The sequence below is a fragment of the Myotis brandtii genome, unplaced genomic scaffold, assembly GCF_000412655.1.
Source record: "Myotis brandtii unplaced genomic scaffold, ASM41265v1 scaffold157, whole genome shotgun sequence".
In the NCBI taxonomy this organism is placed as follows: Eukaryota; Metazoa; Chordata; class Mammalia; order Chiroptera; family Vespertilionidae; genus Myotis; species Myotis brandtii.
This window is the reverse complement of record NW_005355708.1, coordinates 5,998,210-6,013,142: the sequence shown is the minus strand read 5'-3', so window position 1 is coordinate 6,013,142 and position 14,933 is coordinate 5,998,210. Positions and strand designations below refer to the sequence as shown.

General features: G+C 43.7%; 1 long non-coding RNA gene across 5 annotated transcripts in view; it reads left to right on the top strand.

Annotated features, from left to right (window-relative positions):
* The first annotated feature begins 6 nt into the window (after positions 1-6).
* LOC102253351 overlaps positions 7-14,933 on the top strand; it is a 21,495-nt gene continuing 6,568 nt past the window's right edge. For 2 of the 5 annotated variants that reach the window (XR_001361242.1, XR_001361243.1), the window contains exons 1-4: positions 7-451; positions 717-941; positions 5,904-6,000; positions 10,513-10,603. This is a non-coding gene — a long non-coding RNA (uncharacterized LOC102253351). Of the gene's footprint in view, positions 452-716; positions 942-5,438; positions 5,580-5,903; positions 6,001-10,512; positions 10,834-14,933 lie in introns of those variants that run through there. The other 3 variants (XR_313336.2, XR_001361240.1, XR_001361241.1) reach the window with 3 other exon arrangements.

The window sequence follows — 14,933 nt, the reverse complement described above, 5'->3', positions numbered from 1 at the left end:
TGGCGGCGGGGGAGGGACCCCGGGGGCAGCTCAGAGCGCGGCTGGTGCTCGGGTGGCGGAGGGAGAAAGAAGGAAGGGAGGCAGTCAGTGAACGGCGGCTCGCAGGGAGCGAGATGGAGGGAGGGAGGGAGGAAGGCGGAGGGATATTCGGGCCGGACCTCTCCGCGGCGGCACCGCGCTCCGCGTCGATTGGCTGCCGCCGTGGCCATGCGGCGCCCCCTATTGGCCAGGCCGTCTGCGTTGAAGGGCCGCCCGGCATCCATTCGCCCGCTGGTTTCAAGTCCCGGGTTGGTTGGGCGGGCAGCGGAATGGGGTGCGTGGATTGGCCGAGGGCAGGAGCTAGCTGGGTGCTGATTGGGCGGGCTTGGTAAAGGCCTCGGTCTCAGACCGGCTGAGCGCTGAGAGGAGAGGGGACCTCAGGCAAGACTCCGGGCCCGCATGATTGGCTGGGGTACTAGACGTTGATAGGCCAGGGCGCCCGGGAGAATTGGGGAGAAGAGTTCGGGGTCGGGGCCTCGGAAAGGCGGGAGGTGCCCCGCCGCTTCAGGAGCCCGGCGCGGGGCAGGATGGGACGCCCCCGGGAAGGGGCGGAGCCGTGTCCGGGCTGCGGTTGGGGAAGCGCCGTCCCTCGAAGGGGCGTGTTGAGGGTTTCGCGGGCTTGAGCCGGGGATTGGGGGGGTGGGGGGGCGCGTTAAAGCCTTGCACCGCGCCCACAGGAAGCTGCTTTAATGGCTGGGACTACTTGGCAGCGGGCTCGCGCGGCAGGGCAGGACCTTGGAGACCACGCGGTTCAACTTCCAGTTTGCAGATGTGGAAACGGAAGCCCAGAGAGGGTATGCAACCGGTGCAAGGTTACACAGCTGGTTAGTGGCCTGCTCGGGACTGGACTCCAGCGCTCCGGACTGCCCTTGGCCTTGCACTCAGCTTCCCCCTTCGAGGAGGTGAATACTAATCATCACTTCCCTTAGACCTATTTATAGGATTTGAGGCCGGTGCTGTTACAAGCTCTAACTCACATGGGGTGGGTATTCGAATTCCTCTTAGATCTCCACCCACATGTACCAGGTACTTAAAGGAATAGAAATGTTTCATCCTGTGAAGGTGCAGAAAGAATCGTGTACAGGTGTAAAGCATCGTGGTTCTTAGCCTTTTTTTTTTTTTTTTTTTTTTTTTTTTTAGTTCTAAGCTCTGGAAGGAACTAATAGTGAAAGCCTTCCATAGTAAAATGCACATAAAGGAAATGTGCAGTTTTGGTTGTTTTTTTTTTTAACTTCCCCTGATATTGTTACATGGGCTGCACGTGAAGAATTGTCTGAATTGTTACATTTTCACCATATTGCTCTAGGGTTAATTGGATGCAGGCAGTTTATAGAACTCTTGACCATGAGCTTGAACTTGTGGAATAATTGCCCTACGCTGGCCATACTCAGTAGGGAAACTAGGAGGAACTCTGTCCTCACTGAGGTTCCATCTTATAATTAGGAAAGGTGGGCCAGCTACCTTTAATCATTAAAAGAGGAAGAAAAGTTCTTTCTCTGCTAGAGATAATCATTGCCGTTCTGAAGCAGAACTGTGGATCACCTTCCTCACCCCGTGCTGTGACTAGTTGATTTCCGATGGCTTAGCCTTAGCAGTTCTAACCCCAGCCTTTTGCTTCATCTGTTAATTGAGGAAGAACTACCCTGTGTGTGTAACTTTGTTAGTAATCAGTGAAGGTTTAGGGAGGTGACGCCCATGAAAATCTTTGAATTGGCCTTATGTAGATTACCCAGACGCCAAATGATCCACAATTTTGTCTCCAAGACAACTTTCTCCTGCACCCCTCGCCGCGGTTTGCCGAGCCACCCCCTCTGCTCAACATCAGTCGTGATAATACCAGTGAAGGCAAATGGATTTGTAAAGTAGCTGGAATAATATGGTGGGGAGATAAATGTTTTGCAGCAAAGTGCCAGTCAAACATAAGATCCGAGAGAAATAATTTTAGTTCAATTGACGTTACTGATGCTGCTGTCCAGTCCCTGTCTAAATCACTCACTCCTGCATTCAGCAGGTGCTAGGGAGGCACCACAGTGAGTGAGTGCACACACTCTAGAAACTGACTACCTGGGTTCATCCTAGCCCATCTCTGCCACTTCCCAGCTTGTGTGACTTAGTTTGCTTATATATAAAATGATAATTTACCTACCTCAAAAGGCTTCTGGGAGTTCTTATGTGAGTTAATAGATGTTAAGTGCTAAGAACACAGCCTGGCATGTTCTATATGTTACATACACATTGACTATTATCTATTTAGCATGTATTTTGGACTAAGCAAGTAGTTCTTGGTCCCTGGCTGATTAGAGAAGCTAATCTCACAAATAAATGTCAAAGTGACAGATACCAAGGAATGCTACAGTCAGGGGACTCAAGAAAAACTTAGCTGAGAAAGGGAAGAGAGTTATTCAGGTGGAGCAGAAAGGAACAGTATGTACAAAGGCCGAGGTAGGAGAGTGCTTGGAGATTATAAGGAACTGCAAGAAGGCGGGGCCCCTAAAACAGAGAACAAGGGGTTGAGATAAAGCTAGAGTGTTGAATAGGGAAAAGGCCACGTGAAACCTTGCATGCCACTCAAGTGATTTTGTCTATATCCTAAGAGCAAAGAGCAGCTGTTGAAAGGTTTTAACACCTTTCGTACCACATAGAAATCTCTAAGACATACGCCAGGGACCGCACGTTTTCGGGCAAACTGCACGTTATTTAAATCATCATAATGCACTTTAGGTGTCGTTTTTCAATAATTATAACATTTTTATTTACAAAAACAATTAAACAATTAAAGTTCCTAGTACTTTTTTAACGTATGGTACTGCGTAAAACATTTTCCTCTAAGAAGAGGGACCAAACAAAATTTACATAAATATCTAGATTCGCTCCTTTTTCCATGGGCATACCATCTCTGCCACTTCCCAGCTTGTGTGACTTAGTTTGCTTATATATAAAATGATAATTTACCTACCTCAAAAGGCTTCTGGGAGTTCTTATGTGAGTTAATAGATGTTAAGTGCTAAGAACACAGCCTGGCATGTTCTATATGTTACATACACATTGACTATTATCTATTTAGCATGTATTTTGGACTAAGCAAGTAGTTCTTGGTCCCTGGCTGATTAGAGAAGCTAATCTCACAAATAAATGTCAAAGTGACAGATACCAAGGAATGCTACAGTCAGGGGACTCAAGAAAAACTTAGCTGAGAAAGGGAAGAGAGTTATTCAGGTGGAGCAGAAAGGAACAGTATGTACAAAGGCCGAGGTAGGAGAGTGCTTGGAGATTATAAAGAACTGCAAGAAGGCGGGGCCCCTAAAACAGAGAACAAGGGGTTGAGATAAAGCTAGAGTGTTGAATAGGGAAAAGGCCACGTGAAACCTTGCATGCCACTCAAGTGATTTTGTCTATATCCTAAGAGCAAAGAGCAGCTGTTGAAAGGTTTTAAGAAGGATAGTGGTTGCCCTATCGGCCCAGTGGTTGGCAAACTGCGGCTCGAGAGCCACATGCGGCTCTTTGGCCCCTTGAGTGTGGCTCTTCCACAAAATACCGACTTCTGCGCATGGGCCACGAGGTTTCAATCACACTGTAACGTGCGCACCCGCACGTGGTATTTTGTGGAAGAGCCACACTCAAGGGGCCAAAGAGCCGCATATGGCTCACGAGCCGCAGTTTGCCAACCACGGCCCTAGCCGGTTTGGCTCAGTCGATAGAGCGTCGGCCTATGGACTGAAGGGTCCCAGGTTTGATTCCTGTCAAGGGCATATGTAGGGGCGTGCAGGAGGCAGCCAATCAATGATTCTCATCATTGATGTTTCTATCTCTCCCTCTCCCTCCCTGAAATCAATAAAAATATATTTTAAAGAAAGGATAGTGGTTGTAATATGAAGATTAGCCTGGGAAGGGGGAAGAGTAGATGCAGGGAGACCAGTTAGGAGGCCATTGTAATAATCCAGATCAGAAATGATTCTTGTAGAAAGGAGAAGGGTAGGAAGAATAGTGGAAATAGATATCAGAGTTAATTGAACTCAGTGACTGGAAGAAGAGGGAAGTGCACTGGTACCTATTAGGATGCTATTTGCAGTATCTCCCAAGTGGAAGGAATCAGAGACCATTGTTTAGCAGAGTGAGGAGAGGTACATAGGAGGCTTCAAGTTGTATTTCTTTTTTTTTTTTTTTAATATATTTTTATTGATTTCAGGGAGGAAGGGAGAGGGAGATAGAAACATCAATGATGAGAGAATCATTGATCGGCTTCCTCCTTCATGCCCCATTCTGGGGATTGAGCCCACCACCCGGGCCTGTGCCCTGATGGGGAATCGAACTGTGACCTCCTGGTTCATAGGTTGACACTCAACCACTGAGCCACACCAGATGGGCTCAAATTGCATTTCTTAACCTCTCTATGGAGTACATGGATTTTGATATGTTGTTCTCTAACTTTTTGAATGTCTGGAATATTCATGTCTGGTGAACAAAAAATTATGTAATTAAGAAAGAGAAAAACTGAGTTTCACTCTTACTCTGCTACTTCCTGTTGTATGATCCTGAGCAAGTTCCTTAACCTTTTGGATCTGGATCTGTGAAACGGGTTGCCTGAGCAAAACCGGGAGCCTCTCTGAGGTGCTTGGTGCAAGTGTCTTGTGCCAGGAGGTGCTCCCAGTATGTTAAGCAAGTGAATTAGTGAATTCAAGAGATCAGCTGCGTTTCCCCTCCCAGGGTGATGTCTCCGCCCACGCCCCTCCAGGGGGGGAAAACTAAACCTGAGGCTCTTTCTTCCTGAGCAAGGCTGACCTCCTTGGCCTCATTCGTGATTAGGAAGAATGGGGGTGAATATGACATTTGGAGGACTGAGTGCAAGAGAGAAATTCACAGAATGCTCTTCGTCTTCAACTCCCATAAGCAGAAAGACCATTATTGTAAAAGAATTCTCTAATTTTCCCTGTCTTTTCCCTTTGCTCACTAAGCTCTAGCCTTTCTATTCCTTGGACACTCCATGATTTGTGAGTCTGAGGACGTTGGTATTTGCTGTTTCTCCCCATTATTCTATCTCAGATTCAGATGTCACTTTGTAAGGCCTTTCCTGACCAACCTATCTAAGGTACTTCCCACAGCTACTCCATGACAGGACCCTAGTTGATTATCTGCAGAGCATCTCTCAATACTTGAAATTATCTTTTTTCTTTTTTTTTTTGCTGTCTCCCCATAGCCACTAGAATGCAAGTTCCATGAGAGCAAGGATCTTGTCTGTGTTATTTGGTGCTTAAAATTGTGCCTCACACATAGTAGGTGCTCACATATTTGTTAAATGGAAGAAGTATATATAACTAAGCTTGCAGCATGTCCTCATGACCAGTGAGAAGTGACCATCTAGCTTTGTTGAAGGCACTTTATAACTTCGCCCTCTTTCCCAGTGTTCCACTTGTACCTGTGGTCCAGTCAGTCCAGCCAGATCATATCCCCTGCCTGGAGTTTCCTCCTTGTCCTCTGTCTTCAAGAATGTACTCTTGCCTGGCCAGTGTGGCTCAGTGGTTGAGTGTCAACCTATGAATCAGGTGATCACGGTTCGATTTCCAGTCAGGGCACATGCCCGGGTTGTGGGCTCGATCCCCAGGGGGAGGGGTGTGCAGGAGGCAGCCAATCAGTGATTCTCTCTCATCATTGATGTTTCTATCTCTCCCTTTCCCTTTCTCTCTCTGAAATCAATAAAAAAATTTTTTTTAGAGTACTCTTGTTAATTTGCTCATTAAACTATAATAACTTACTGTTTCCCTCACCCTCTAGGGCATTTCAAATATGACATGGGAATGATCAATAAACAGGTAGTTATTACTTGATCAGAAGAAATGTTTAATTATTATTATTATTTTTTAATCCAGGAAAAGGGATAGGGAGAATGTTTGAAGAAGGATGTAAGGGCCAGGACCCCGCAGCACCGGCACAACCAAACCTCTATGAACGATTTTCTGAACTCAGGTGATGATTCTTTCTATTGTATCCTCCTCCCCAAAGCAGAAAGGGACTCAGTATGGGAGCACAGATAGAAGGAAGGGTGGGATAATGTCAGAATATAGAGATAAAAGCTTCCTGAATTCTAAGCTAGCAGGGCCTCTGAGAGAGGTGAGGGAGGTGGAGCAAATTTTTTAATGCGTCTTACTGCTGCCCCTCCCGTGTTTACCGAAGAGCTTGGAGACAGACCAGGCACCTGAGCCACTTTCTCCTTTCATTTATTCAGTCCTCTTTTATCCTCTCTCTTTGTTCTTTTTATGATTATCAAAGTAATACATGCTTCTCACTGGCAAAGTTTTGAAAAGCATCAAGAGTTAAGCAGAAATCACCTGTAATGCCAAATTATATCCACCATTAAAGTAATTGGTATATTTTTCCCAACAAAGTTCAAATTTAAATGAAAACCAACGTATTACCTTGTAACATTTTTGTCATCCCTCCTCAAAATGTACTTTTAAGAATTTTAAATTGGTTCAACTCTATCCGGTTGCATTAAAAATAGGATGAACTAAACATTTGAACTGGCTCTGGAAGGCATTTCACACAGAGCAATGCAGAAAAAAGCCTTTTAACTTTGGCTTAACCTTTTTTAAAAAAGTGCCAATAGAATAAGCTAAAATGGGAAAATTATTGAAGTATGCCCACTGGGTCACCAAACCCAAAGCTCCCGAAGGCCTCTTTTCCCGGCCAGGTGTAGCAGGGAATCCTCTATTCAGGCCAGGGCTCTTCTCTATTTCAGTTCTCTTTTTCTTTATTTAACTGAATACGTACTCAGTTTCCATTATCTGTTTTGTCATTTTGGGGAAAACCCAGCTCTTCTTGTATGTCTCCATTATTCTCACACCTTCTACACTCACAACACCTCTGACACCAGAATGTGTGGGGTTTTCCCCCATCAAACAATACTCTGACCCCAGGTGGGTGTCCAAATTTTACTCAATTCTGACACTACCTGGAAATAGCCTCAGATTCCACAGGTTGAGGGCTCAGTCCCCTGAGACTGCCCCCCACTTCAGATGCCCATCACAAGTAGTGGGCCCCCAGGTTACCCACAACCTCTGTCTGACTTGGCTACAAATGAGATGTCCCTTTGACCCCTTCCTTGGGTTCTGCTACCGCGGCTCACAGAACTCAGGGAAGCAGTTACCTACATTTACCAGGTTATTAAAGATATAAAAGATACAGATGAACAGCCAGGTGAAGAGTTACTGAGGGTGAGATCTGGCGCGGTCCCTAGCACAGTAGCTTCTGTCCCTGTGAAGTTGGGGTGCACCATCCTCCCAGCTCATGGCTGTGTTCATCCACGGGAAGCTCCCCGAACTCCCTGCTATTGGAATTTTTATGGGTGCTTCCTCTTGTAGGCATGATCAGTTATTAACTCATTTTCCAGGCCCTCTCCTCTCTCTAGAGAAGCTGGATGCGGCAGGCCGAAAATTTCAGCTTCTAACTATGGTTCGGTCTTGCTGGTGACCAGCCCACATCCACTACCACCCGAAGTCGCCTCAGAACAGAACATGCTCCTCATGCTCTTATTATATGGAATGTACAAGTCGCCTCAGAACAGAACATGCTCCTCATGCTCTTATATGGAATGTACAGGGTTTTAGGAGCCCTGTGTCAGCGATGGAGTCAAAGACCAAATATTAACCCTCGCCTGTTTGGCTCAGTGGGTAGAGTGTCAGCTTGCGGACTGAAGGGTCCCGGGTTCAATTCCAGTCAAGGGCACATGCCCAAGCTGTGGGCTTGGTCCCTAGTAGGGGGCATGCAGGAGGCAGCCAATCAATGATTTTCTCTCATCATCGATGTTTTTCTCTTCCTCTCTGAAATTTAAAAACAAAACAAACAAAAAAACACACCAAATATTAGATCGAGAGAGGCTCCTAGTGTTCTTACCACTTAGGAAACTGTAAGGGTTTTAGGAGCTCTGTGCTAGGAACTGGGGACAGATACTAATATATATTTTTTCTGTTATTTCACATTTGTGTGCACACACATCTTTTATCCCCATAGACTATAACTCAGGGGTTCTCAACCTTGGTGCTATTGATATTTTGGACCAAATAATTTGTTTTTGGGGCCTGTCTTGTACATTGCAGGATTCTTTTTAGCAACATCCCTGGCTTCTACCCACTAGATGCCAGTAGCAAACCCCTCTCCTGACAATAAAAAAAATGTCTCCAGATCACCCTGGCTGGTGTGGGTCAGTGGTAAAGCATCAGCCCAAGCACAGGAGGGTCTCAGGTTTGATTTTCAATCAAGGCATGTGTGGGAGGCAACCAATCAGTGTGTCTCTCACATTGATGTTTTTCTCTCCCCCACTCTGTCCCTTCCACTCTCTCTCAAAATCAATGGAAAAAATATCCCCCAGTGAGGATTAATCAAAAAAAGAAGTCTCCAGACCTTGCCTATTTTTCCCTGGTGACAGAAATCACTCCACCCCCAGCAGATGAGAACCACTGCAATAGCTCCTGGAAGTCAGAGGCCTTGTCTTATAAATTCTGTATCCCCTAGAATGCATAGCACATAGTGAGCATTTTTGTTGTCCAAACAGTATCATTGCCTCATGAAAATCATTGCTATTATTTGTAAAGCTCACACTCTTTGTACTGTTCTAAGCTCTTTACATATATTAACTCAATCCTCACAACAACTCTATGAGATAGGTACTATTTTTGTGCCCTTTTTAGAGTCAAGAAGCTAAAGTTCAAAGAGGTTGGGTTAGTTGCTCCAGTCACCTCCCTGGGGAGTAACTGGGATTTGAACCCTAACCAGGCAGTCCAGCTGCAGAATCTGGGCTCAACCATCTTGCTATCTGCTACTTTTAAATACAAAGAACAAAACTCAATTTGTAAAATAAGTCAGACATTCTCCATTGGTCTACAGAATTTGCATAGGCAAACACATGGTAAAAAATAAAATTTCCTTTTTGACAGAATAGAGCAAAGCATTTTGCAAAAATCTCCTGCATTGTTTCAGTGGATGCATCATAGTCTGTAAAACTAACATAACCAAGTCTTTTATTGGGCATTTTGGTTGTTGCTAATATTGTATCTGAAACATTATAATCAATTGTTTATTGCATGTAAGTTATACTTCAAAAAATGTATCAAACATGTAAGGATACAGTTTGATACATTTCGACAAATGTATAAACCCATGCTACCACCAACAATCAAGATGTAGAACAGAGCATCTTAATCACTTTTGTTCCTTTCTGGAGTGGTGTACTAAAGCTGGCTAGTGTCCTGGTACCAGCTGGGAGAATCAGTTATGTACATTTCTCAAATCTGCATTTAGTGACATCACATTAGTAGCTCAAAATTGGCCAGGGTGGGAGTATTTACACCACAGAAATTGATCAAGTGTCACAAACCAGGGCTGACACCCCCCCCCCTCCACTTTTTTTGACCCCGTATAGTCTGCCTGCATCCCCTGCCCCAGGCCTTCACCATCCTATTGCTCGTGTAAAAAAATTTTTTTAATATATTTTTATTGATTTCTGAGAGGAAGGGAGAGGGAGAGAAACATCAATGATGAGAGAGAATCATTGATTGGCTGCCTCCTGCATGCCCCCTATTGGGGATGGAGCCCCCAACCCGGGCATGTGCCCTTGACTGGAATTGAACCCAGGACCCTTTAGTCCGCAGGCTGATGCTCTATCCACTGAGCCAAACTAGCTAGGGCTAAAAAAAATTTTTAAATAAAATATGATAACCACTAACTTTAAAGGGTTGGAAGATAAAGAAATATCCTAAAAAAAAAAGCACCCTGAAAAATAGGCATTAAAATATTTTTTTAAAGCTAGAGGTAGCCTAGGAGGACTAACATTTAACTAAGAAGAGTTCTAGAGAAATAGAAAATTGGAGGGAAAGCCATCATTGAAGGAATAATTCAAGAAATAATCTTAGACCCAGCCACAGCCACGGTGGCTCAGTGGTTGAGCATTGACCTATGAACCAAGAGGTCATGGTTTGATTCCCGGTCAGGGCACATGCCCTGGTTGTGGACTTGATCCCCAGTGGGGGGCGAGGGATGTGTGTGCAGGAACTAGCTGATCAATGATTCTCTCTCATCGATGTTTCTATCCCTCTCCCTTCCTCTTTGAAATCAATAAAAACATTTGAAAAAAAGAAATGATCTCCGAACTGAAATCATCTCCAGAATGAGAGGCCCACATAATGGATGAAAAACAAATGAATTTCAGATCATTGAGTACATAGAGGAAAGTTACTAAAAATCTTCCAGAGAGAAAACGCAGGTCACATGAAAAGGAGCAAAGGTCAGAGTGGTACCATGCTCCTCAGCCATACTGGAAGACAGTGGAGGAATGCTTTCAAATTATTACCTATAATTTTAGGAATTAGCCAAAATTGTGAATTCACTAAAGTAAGCACATTTTCAGATGTATGAAATCTTATTTTTTTTTAAAGTATATGAAATCTTGAAAATTTTACTTCCTACCCATCTATCCTTTCTCAGGAAACTACTGGAGGATGTGGTGCACCAAAACGAGAGAATAAACTAAGAAACAGGAAGACATGTGGTCCTAGAAACAGGATATTCAACATAGGTGAGAAATGAAGAGAATCCCCAAGATGATGACGAAGGGAAATCCTAGGGTGACAGACGGCCTGGCTTAGAGAGTGATCAGTCAGGATTGGGGCAGGAGGACAGAAGGCACCAGAATGGATGTCCCCAAGAAATAAAATGAGATGAATAGAGGAAAAATGTACACTTTTGGTGATAGTGGAGAATAAATTCATTATAGGGACATGGAAAACTAAACAAATAAAAACCAATTTGTTGTTAATAATTCTAAAAAATTGATTTTTTTAATAAACTGAAAAAGAAAGAAAGCTTAATTATAGAAGACTAAATAACTTGGCTGTGCATGGTATTTATGGAGGCATAATTATGTAAACAGAGTATATGGATGGATCTCCACTAATCCCAGCATTCCTGGGCTTGCTCCTTGCAGTCTGCATTCCAGCCAGCAGGGGCTGGCTCTCTGTTCTAACTATTCTGGGTTTCTTTTGGTTAAACAGGAATTGATTTAATTACATTCTATTGGAAAATTAATACATTAAGAAATTGTTGAATTAAAATATCAATAAGAAAAATGGGTCTAAGCAAAAGGCTGTGGACAAAACTACACACACACACTTTATCCCCCCATTTTTGTACTAAACACCTGTAAAAGATTGTCTGAAGCTTTAAACTTGTGTTCTGCTAACTAATTTGAGAACTTTGATTTACCCAAACTATATATACCCAACCTTCATCCTCTTATGGGGAAGTTAAGTTGTGTATATTTGAATCCAGCATATGTTAGATTGACCCTTACCACATTATATTGCAAGTTTTTTGTGTTTGTTTTTTTTTTCTAGTTCCGTTTTCTTTTTATTCACTAGCCTGTACTCAGTTCAAGGGCAAGTTCTTGTTTTTTCCCTCTGCAAGGTTCTGGCACCTAACACAGACAGACCTTGGCTCTCCTCTCCTTTCTCCTCTCCTCTCCTCTCCTCTCCTCTCCTCTCCTCTCCTCTCCTCTCCCTTCCTTCCTTTCTTCCTTCCTTCCTTTCTTTCTTTTTTTAATCTAAGATTTACTGAGTAACCACAGAAACCACAATTTGAGATGGTGACCCCGTCTGATATTTGCAGGGCACTCAGTTACTCACCCAGCACTGTCACCTCTCTGCCTGACGCTGACACTGGTTTTTTTTATCGCCTCTTCCACCCTCCCATTTTGCAAAGAGGACCCGAGTTCCTAAGAGTGCCTTGCCCAAGGTCACACAGGTCAGTGTTGGAGCAGTATTCAGGCCTTCTTACACCCAATAATGCACATATACATTTGTATTTTTATATATTTACTTACATTTGTATACATGAAATATATTTTAATCCTCACCTGAGGATATGTTTTTATTGATTGTAGAGAGAGAGAAAGGGGGGGAGAGAAAGAGAGAAAAATTGATGTGAGAGAGAAACATCAATCAGTTGCCTCTTGTATGCACCCCACCTGGGGATTGAACCTGAAACCTAGGTATGTGCCCTGACCAGGAATTGAACCCACGCCTTTTGGTGTATGGACAATGCTCCAACCAACTGAGCCACCTGGCCAGGGCACATTTTTATGTCTTAATTGAAGTTTAAAAAATTACCATTTTAACTGTTTTTAAGTATATAGTTCTAATGAACTATGTTAAGTATGTTCACATTATTGTGCAACAGATCTCCAGAACATTTAAATTTTTTAAAGTTATTTTTTAAAATAATTTTTATTTTTAAATTACAGTTGACATACAATATATTAGCTTCAGGTGTACAACTCAGTGAATAGAAACCCACATAACTTACGATACTTAATAAATCCAATACCCATCCGGCACCATACATAGTCATTACAATATTATTGACTATTTCAGAACTTTTTCATCTTGCAAAATTGAAAACTCTATATATTAAACAACAACTCCCTGCCCGGCCTGTGTGGCTCAGTGGTTGAGTGTCGACCCATGAACCAAGAGGTCACCAGTTCTATTCTCAGCCAGGGCACGTGTGGGGGTTGTGGGCTTGGTCCCCAGTGGGGGACATGCAAGCGGCAGCCAATCAATGTTTCTGTCTCTCTATCCCTCTCCCTTCCTCTCATTCTCTCTAAAATAAATAATTAAAAAAACCTCCCCATTTCTCCTTCACCCCAGCCTCCGGCAACCTCCATTCTACTTCTGTTTCTATGAATTTGAATAGTCTAGGTACCTTATATAAGATAAATCATACAGTATGTCTTTTTGTGATTGCCGTATTTCACTGAGCATAATGTCCTCAAGGTTCATTCATGCTGTAGCATGTGTCAGAATTTCCTTCCATTTTAAGGCTGAATAATAGTCCATTGTACATATGTACCACATTTTGTTTATTTATTCATTTGTCAACCGACACAGGTTGCTTCCACCTTTTGACTATTGTGAATAATACTGCTGTGAGTAGGATCCTTGAGATCCTGCTTTCAATTCCTTTGGGTATATACCCACAAGTGGGATTTAATTCTCCATCTAATTCTAAAAATGAGCCCCTGTTGGAGTGGTTGAATCGGTTGAGCATTGGGCACCGAAAGATTGCCAGTTCAATTCCTGGTCAGGGCACATGCCTGGATTGTTGGTTTGATCCCCAGTCTGGGAGCATATGGAAGGCAACCAATCGATTGATGTTTCTCTCTCCCTTTGTCTCTCTAAGCAGGTCCTCGGATGAGGATTTAAAAAATAATAATTCTAAAAATTTGAGGCCACTATCCCAGCACCTTCATTGATATTTTTAAAATGTTCTGAATCTTGAATGAATGAATTAATGAATAAAGGGGCCAGAATGGAACAGAGGCAACAATGGAAAGGAGGAACCAAACAGAAGTCTTTGCTGGAATAAATCTTTTCACCTTTACCCTTGAGAAGTAGCTGCAAATAGACTTAGATCCATCAGAGGACTGGCGTGGCCAACCCTTGTTTTCTCATCTACACATAGGTCTCCTAACATCCCAAAGTTACATTCAAACAGAGTAACCCCTATCCATGTGAAAAGGTCACAAAGGAGGGGACACAGTATTCATAAGATTCGGTCTACATGGGTAAAGGATACAAATTCAAGATATTCTAGGCCGGTCACATGAACTTCACAAAGGATCCATGCAGGCAGAGTAGTGACTGTGGCATAATATGCTGGTCACCTCCAGACATTTTTTTTTTAATTTAAATTTTTTATTTTAAAGTATTACGTAAGCCTCCTTTCCCCCCATTGACCTCTCCCCGGCCACCCCCACCCACTACCTCCAGACATTTTTAAAAGCCAGATCTGATTTTCCTAAAGTTGGAAACCTGGATTTTTCTACGAAATATCTTGATTTTTAAAAACTGGATTTAAATTTTCAAAAAGATTTTAACAGCAATGCATAGATTTAAAAAAATAAAAAATAAAAGCAAGTTTGTAACATCTGGTGTGCAGCAGTGTGGAGCATTTGTGGTAGTCAGTGACCTCTGGGGAGGAGGCATGCCTGGCTTGTTTGACCAGAGCTGGGAAGAGGGTTGTGGTGATGCAGTGTAATCAAATGCCTACACCTGCCAAAGCTCTGCCCTCCTGTACTCAGGTAATGTTTAATGCGTTGCAGGCAGAGTGGAAGTGGCCAAAATGAACCAAGTTCTCCATGGTAGTATAGCAATGCTGGTCAGATCTTTCATCCATTCTGAGATTTGGTTGAGCCTACTTCACAGAATCATTGTAAGATTAAACTGTCACGAGAGAAACCAAGATGGCGGCATAGGTAAACACCGGAAATTGCTGCCTCTCACAACCACTTCAAAACTACAACTGAAAGACAAAACGGACATCATCCAGAACCACAGGAAGGCTGGCTGAGTGGAAATTCTGCAACTAGAAGGAAAGAGAAAAGCATACCGAGACTCAGAGGAGGTGCGGAAGTAAAGTGCAGAGGTACGGAGGCGCACGTAGAAAGGGCTGGCAACTGAGGACACGGTTGTCTTTTTCAATCGGGAGGGAGTCTCAAGCTCCCGACTGCTCTGAACTGCAGTTCTGGGCGAGTCTCTGGGGACCCAGACACATACAGGGAGAAACTGGACTGTCTGGCATCGGTTGGAGCTCGAGGGCGGCTTTCTCTCAGAGGTGCTTGCAGCGATTACCGGGACACTGAGACTCGGGACCTCTTAGGGTAGGACTGAGGATCTGCCATAGCTGTTTGCTCCGCCCTGTTGATTCCCTGAGACCCCGCCCCACCCAAGCTGTGCACAGAGGCTTTTTCATATGAAAGGCCTGGCCCTTTGCAATCTGAAAATTCCCTAACAAACTGCAGCTGGGTCAGAAAGACACAGAACTTCCAAAAGAAGGCCCAAGGCCCCACA